At 37.3% G+C, this 7249-nt stretch overlaps 1 pseudogene; it reads left to right on the top strand.

Moving 5' to 3' along the window:
* The first annotated feature begins 797 nt into the window (after nt 1-797).
* On the top strand, nt 798-7243 carry LOC107594443 (3-oxo-5-alpha-steroid 4-dehydrogenase 2 pseudogene; annotated as a pseudogene).
* Nucleotides 7244-7249: the final 6 nt, after the last annotated feature.

The raw sequence follows: 7249 nt of genomic DNA, 5'->3' as shown, positions 1-7249 counted from the left end.
AGAGGTAACTTCATTCATATTCCACATATAGTGCTTTAATTAGTGCATTAATGCCAACAATAGCATATCAAGCACACTGGCAAGGAACTTTTCTAAGAATGTTCAAGAGAAGTACAGCTGTATCAGATTAACACACTAAACACGGTTTTGTTCTTGTGGTTTATACAATAGGAAAGTAGCCTAAGTGGTGCATAAAGTAGAATCACTAAAGTGTTGTAAAATGTACTGATAATTATACTGATAAAAGTATAATGGGTCACAATCTTAAATTCAAAGCATATATATGCAAAACATAATATATAATAGCCTGTAATATACTGAATAAGATTTTAAAAAAATACAATTATTTTGTGAGGCTGACACTTGTCACCTTGTTAAGCTGATTTTTATAATATAGGGCTAGTTGAAAATAGCTGTTTGCAGGGCCGGATTTACGCATAGGCATTCTAGGCACGTGCCTATGCTGCTCGTCCTGGGGGCCCCAAACACAATGAAGAGATATATAATATATACTATGGGATATCTACAACAGTAAAATAACCAAAACTCCAGAAGACATTGAGCAAATAAATATTTGTTTTGTTTCAGGAGAATTTTAGGGAAAAATCACAGGGTCCCAATGTCTCAGTGCTGTGATGGCATTCTTTATGACTGGAGTCACTCATTGACATCAGATGTTTATGTAGGATGGACCTTATAATTTATGCACATTGAGAGCCAATAAAAACTGGTGGGAGGAACCCATGGGTTTTATATGAGGGTGTTTTTTTTCCAGTATAAAGGTCAACACAGTGAGAAGGGAACACTGCAGTGCATTGATAAACACAGAGAGAAGCAGCAATGCTTTGCCAGGAAAACACTATTCACTATTGTAGCTGGACATTTGTAGTCGGTGGAGTGCTTTACCTTCTGCGGCAAATTACCACGCACACACCGTACGGACGTTATGTGGACACAAAATCCCCCGGGATGATGGTCCCAGCCAAGGCAGGATGGTTTATTCAGGAGCTTCCATCATTCCTTGTTCCTGTGCTGTTGTTTTTGACGACAGAAAGTTTGCCGGGGATAGGAAGACATTTTCTGCTCTGGACCTTTTGCTTGCACTACTTTCAGAGGTAACTTCATTCATATTCCACATATAGTGCTTTAATTAGTGCATTAATGCCAACAATAGCATATCAAGCACACTGGCAAGGAACTTTTCTAAGAATGTTCAAGAGAAGTACAGCTGTATCAGATTAACACACTAAACACGGTTTTGTTCTTGTGGTTTATACAATAGGAAAGTAGCCTAAGTGGTGCATAAAGTAGAATCACTAAAGTGTTGTAAAATGTACTGATAATTATACTGATAAAAGTATAATGGGTCACAATCTTAAATTCAAAGCATATATATGCAAAACATAATATATAATAGCCTGTAATATACTGAATAAGATTTTAAAAAAATACAATTATTTTGTGAGGCTGACACTTGTCACCTTGTTAAGCTGATTTTTATAATATAGGGCTAGTTGAAAATAGCTGTTTGCAGGGCCGGATTTACGCATAGGCATTCTAGGCACGTGCCTATGCTGCTCGTCCTGGGGGCCCCAAACACAATGAAGAGATATATAATATATACTATGGGATATCTACAACAGTAAAATAACCAAAACTCCAGAAGACATTGAGCAAATAAATATAACAAACAATAGGGTAAAAATTACAAACTATTTCCATGTCTTCATCCTTTTTTATGTACGGAAATCAGGCTTTTCTCTTCTCACAGACACACACACACAGTACAGACACGCACTCGCGCACGCACACGGAGACGCGAACAGAAACTCGTTGTCAGAGCTGCGGCTGCACCGCGAATTTATCGATAAAATAGTTTTTCAGCTGAAAAGCTATACATGACATTTCTCAGTAGCGAGGTTCTTGAAGCAGTTCAACTTAAAGATTCGCTATTTGTAGACTCTGCTGCTGAATACTGCTGAGAGACGCGTAGACGCACGTATTCACACGCACTTAATCTCTCTCTCTCCCCCTCTCTCTCTTTCGCTATCGCTCTCTCTCTCTAATAACTGCGTTAGACTGCATTAATAACTGGTTAGCCTGCATATTAGGCTTGCCGCGATAGACGGTGCTGACGGTGATACCGCGGTGTTAAGCCGCAACACCAGTTACGCCACTTGCCCACCGCGATGATTTAGTTTCGAAACGAAATGCAAAAGCGCCTGTTTGGCAATATTCTGGATTTTGAAAAGCCTGTTGAACCTTGCCGTTTATCTAAGGTGATTTTGGATTTTTTTTTTAAACATTTGTTTCTTATTTAATTGATTCCACATTGTTTGCTGATTTTTACTTTATTTAAACTTTGTGTCATTTATTTATTTTATTTGACATCAAGGTGTATGCCTTGCCTCCAAGCTTTCTTACTCGTTTTGCTAATAAACGTTCTACTTTCTTATTTATTTGGTTATATACTATACGTTTACTTAGCCTATTTCCAGTTTTGTATACCTCTTTAAACTTTATAAAAGTTATTTGTTATTTTATTTTAGGCATTGCCTGCCCTATAGCATGGCGTATTTTTATTTGTTTTGTTAATAAAAGTTTTATGGATTATATATAGGCTAAAGTGAGTTTGACTTGTAATTTGTTGTTGTATTCAAGCAATTGACGCCGAACTGCCGCTATTTAAAGTTAAAGTAAAATGCACACGCCGCTTTTGCAAGCTATTTAAAGGGGTCATACGATGATGCTAAAAATAACATTATGTTGTGTATTTGGTGTAATGCAATGTGTTTATGCGGTTTAAGGTTAAAAAAACACATTATTTTCCACATAATGTACATTATGTACATAATGGTTAGAGAGTCGGACTCATAACCCAAAGGTTGTGGGTTCGAGTCTTGTACCGGCAGGGATTGTAGGCGGGGGGAGTGAATGTACAGCGCTCTCTTCCACCTTCACCAAGACTGAGGTGCCCTTGAGCAAGGCACCGAACCCCCAACTGCTCCCCGGGCGCCGTAGCATAAATGGCTGCCCACTGCTCCGGGTGTGTGTTCACGGTTTGTGTGTGTTCACTGCTGTGTGTGTTCACTGCTGAGTGTGTGCACTTTGGATGGGTTAAATGCAGAGCACTAATTCCGAGTATGGGTCACCATACTTGGCCACATGTCACGTCACTCAACATGACAAAGCTTTATTGTTGCTCCTCTATGCCCCGCCTTTCTGAAACGCGTCGATTTTTACAAAGCTCATCTGTCTGAAAAAGCGAGGTGTGCTGTGATTGGCCAGCTATCCAGTGCGTTGTGATTGGCTGAATACCTCAAGCATGTGATGGAAATGTTACGCCCCTTAACATACTGTGATGCCGTCTCCCAGCACGACCAGACAAAACCAATAAAACCCATTACAAACAAGGCATTTGTTGCATCCAGTGGGGATATAATTACTGATTATAATGACTTATACTGTGTTTTTGATATCGTCCTCTTTTGGAAGGCCAAGCAAAGTAGTTTCGGTTTCACAACGAAACACACAGCATCTCCACAACATGGCGGTGGCGGCAACAACAATACTACAGCGAGAATCAAAGTTACGCCTTCTTTCTTTGTATGAACATTTGGGCGGCGTTTTGCAAATCTTCCCACATAGTGAGGTAGATATGTGGGGGCGTGTTAGAATGAACCGTTTTAGGTAGGCGTGGCTGACTCTTAACTTTTATAAAGAATATCTTTTTTTTAACTTTAGTCTTTGCAATTTTACAGATCTTCTTTATGCACCAAGAGCTAACACTCCAAAGAGAAAGGAAATATTTAAATCGCATCATATGACCCCTTTAAGGTTCACTTTCACTGGTTACTAACATTTATAGCTCGTTAATAAATGGTTCACAGGTGTTCACTTTACATTAAGGTTCACTTTCACAGGTTACTAACGTTTGTAATTCATTAATAAATGGTTCACAGGTGTTCACTTTACATTAAGGTTCACTTTCACTGGTTACTAACATCTATAGCTCATTAATAAATGGTTCACAGGTCTTCACTTTAAGGTTCACTTTCACAGGTTACTAACGTTTATAGATTATTAATAAATGGTTCACAGGTGTTCACTTTACATTAAGGTGCACTCTCACAGGTTATTAATGTTTATAATTATTAATTAATGGTTCATTACATTAAGGTTCACAGGTAATATTGGAATTAAAATGTTCAATATTAAGTCATGGTTGTGCTTTTATGATTTTTCTCCCAAAATAGAAATCAAGATGATAATTTTTAATCTTGATAAACAGAATATATCAGTTTCTAATCATTGCTGTGGATAGGCATCATGAAATTTTGCGGAGAATCGTGGGTAAGGTACAGAGTAGATTCTGGTAAGAAACATTGTAAGAAAAGTGACATGAATCATGAGATATAAATGAGAAAACCATAAATACAACACCCTTCAGTCTTGCTAAAATAGTCCATTTTTGCTGCATCATGGATAAAATCAGGAATCTGGTTTTGAGTGAAATAAGTATTTATAAATATATTTGTTAAGCATTTTTAACATGCGAGTTAAAAATGGCTCACTATTTGGCAAGTATTGCATTAAAATCACCCTTTTACTCATGCATTTATAACTGCTTATCAATCATTTATAATGCATTTGTGAGTTATTAGTAATTTATTAACACCTTTATAAACCCTTTATAAAGGGAACCTTAATGTAAAGTGTTACCGAAAAATATTTTGTAACAACACCCACGAGGATATTAAGTCAAAAGGCTTCTTCACATACGACCATGCACACTGTACATTTCAGGAGTGGCAACCATATTTAAATACGGATTGAATCATATAAATGAGTGTGTACGGAATAGAACTCACTCTCGAATGTGCATTGATTGACACCGTGGTAACCATAGCAATGTCCTGGCTTCTCACGCATTTGGTATCCGCTATTTTTGACCAAAGTAATATTACGGCGACCAAACGCTCGTTATGCTCGGTTTCAGCAGTTTTAGCTACTTAGCAGAGCCCGCTTTTAAAATGTTGCCATGCGTGTCATTGTCAACTGGTTGTTAATGTCTTTAAGGCTTGTTGTTCGGGCTTGGCTCATCAAGTGATCAAGTTTAAGGAGGTAGCCTAATGAAGGGGGAAGGTGCAGCTTGTGATATTTTGAGATTATTTTAAGTATAAAGCATTTGGATTTATTTAGGTTTATTTTTGTGTGTTGCTCTTTTTCTAGGAGGAACTGGCAACATGGTCAAGGCTCGTACCTCTTTCTTAAAAGGCATCATTTCCTGTAATTCCTTTGCTGTCATTTTATTTTTTATTTTGATTTATGTTACTTAACGCAATCTAGACACAATTTAAAGGAGTCATATGATGCTTTTTTAATGATCATTATTTTGTGTATTTGGTGTAACAGAATATGTTGACATGCTTTAATGTTCAAAAAACACATTATTTCGGAAGGCCAAATAAAGTGCTTTTGCTTTCGCCTAGAAACACACAGCATCTCCCTGACATGCTGCTTCAACACTAACTGCGGTTACTGAAACCACGCCTTCTTTCTTTGCGTGCACATTTGGGCGGCATTATGCAAATATTTCCATAGTGAGGTAGATATGTGGGGGCGTGTTAGAACGAGCCGTTTTAGGGGGGCGTGGCAGAGTCTTAACTTTGATAAAGAATATCTCTTTGGATTTGAGACTTTAGTCTTTGCAACTTCAGGGATCTTATCTATGCACAATCAGCTTGTAACACTCCAAAGAGAAAGGAAAACTTGAAATCACATCATATGACCCCTTTAAGTTTGCCCAATTCAATTAAACAGGACTGTGCTTACATGCTTATTGCCTACATTAAAAATGAATGCCGCCTGGGGGCATTACCATAATGGCTGAAGACTGAACTGACTTGCCAGACTCTGGTACAGAATGTAACTTTGACTGCTTAATTGTCAGGTTGCTTGGATTTCAGTTCTATTTTTAGCCACATTTCTGATGAAAAATCTTGTTTTCGGGAAATGCCACCACGTTACAGCAAGCTTATCAAATCAAATCTCTCATCAAAACATGACATTTTATCCTGCAAGTCTCTGCTGATGCAGCGTAAGAGAGAATACGGTCATTTGTTGACTCAAAAAGCAGCTAAAACTTTACCTTTCTTATCCCAGTTGAAACAAACATCCTGCCACACACAGAGAAAACAGCAGCTGTGGTTGCTGTACACGGATCACCATGTGCTCTCATTTCCACATTGAGACAAAAGACTACACCCTGTGTCACAAATAAACACGACACTAAAATAATGCAATAAAAATTAATTTAAGAAAATGAGAGGGGGAAAAAAACTAAGAAAAAAACATCAAATAGGGGCTATCACACAGAGAATTTTAAGAATGTCAGTTTATGGTTTTTATTGTAAATTATAAGATGACTTGTTCTTTTTCACCTCCAAAAACTTTAAATTTAACAGTATTTTTCTGTAAAATCACGGGATTATGAAGTGTACCGTTTTTTTCCCATATAGTAAGGAAACCATGCGATCAAGCAATTACCATTTTTACCATGGCATTTTCACCTTTAAAATGATTTTTACAGGGCAGAATGACAGCAAATCCCTCTGTGGCGACTGTTTCCTCACACTCTTTGCTGCTCCTGCTGCCTTCCAAAGATACCTGCTGTAGATAACTATAATAAACCTGGTCAAGAATCCAGCATCTGGCGCACAGTTACCTTATCGATTATAATAAAGGGTTTATGTTTTTATCTTATGCAAACTTGGAAGTAAATGTCTTGCTTTTTTCACAGGTATTACATGGAGAAATTTAAAGATTACCCCAAATCAAGAAAGGCTGTGATCCCGTTCCTGCTATAATAAAGTCTGAAATTTGGAAAAACAACATTTCCAGCCACGAAAACAAGATTAAACACTGCATTAATTAAGAAACCGCAAGTGCTGATGTTGTTACTGCAAGTTCTACTCACACCCACATCCCATTCAAGGAAATATTTCAGAATTTTTTGTATTTATTTTTTTTAATACATCATTAAAACCCTATGTTTACATCTGTACATTGTGGAGAATGGTCATTTATATACATACTATATTCCCATTTGCACAGACTTGTCATAAAATACTTCATCAGTCATCAATGATTATAACCAGTCAAGTATCACTGCTGCTTAAGAAACAACGCAATGCTGCTGTTCAAAGTTCACTGAACTGAAGATAAAACATTTCACAATGTTTTTTTT

Source organism: Sinocyclocheilus grahami, unplaced genomic scaffold, assembly GCF_001515645.1.
Source record: "Sinocyclocheilus grahami isolate Dianchi unplaced genomic scaffold, SAMN03320097.WGS_v1.1 scaffold183.1, whole genome shotgun sequence".
NCBI lineage: Eukaryota > Metazoa > Chordata > Actinopteri > Cypriniformes > Cyprinidae > Sinocyclocheilus > Sinocyclocheilus grahami.
The sequence above is the reverse complement of the archived record's forward strand: the minus strand, read 5'-3'. Positions and strand labels throughout refer to the sequence as shown.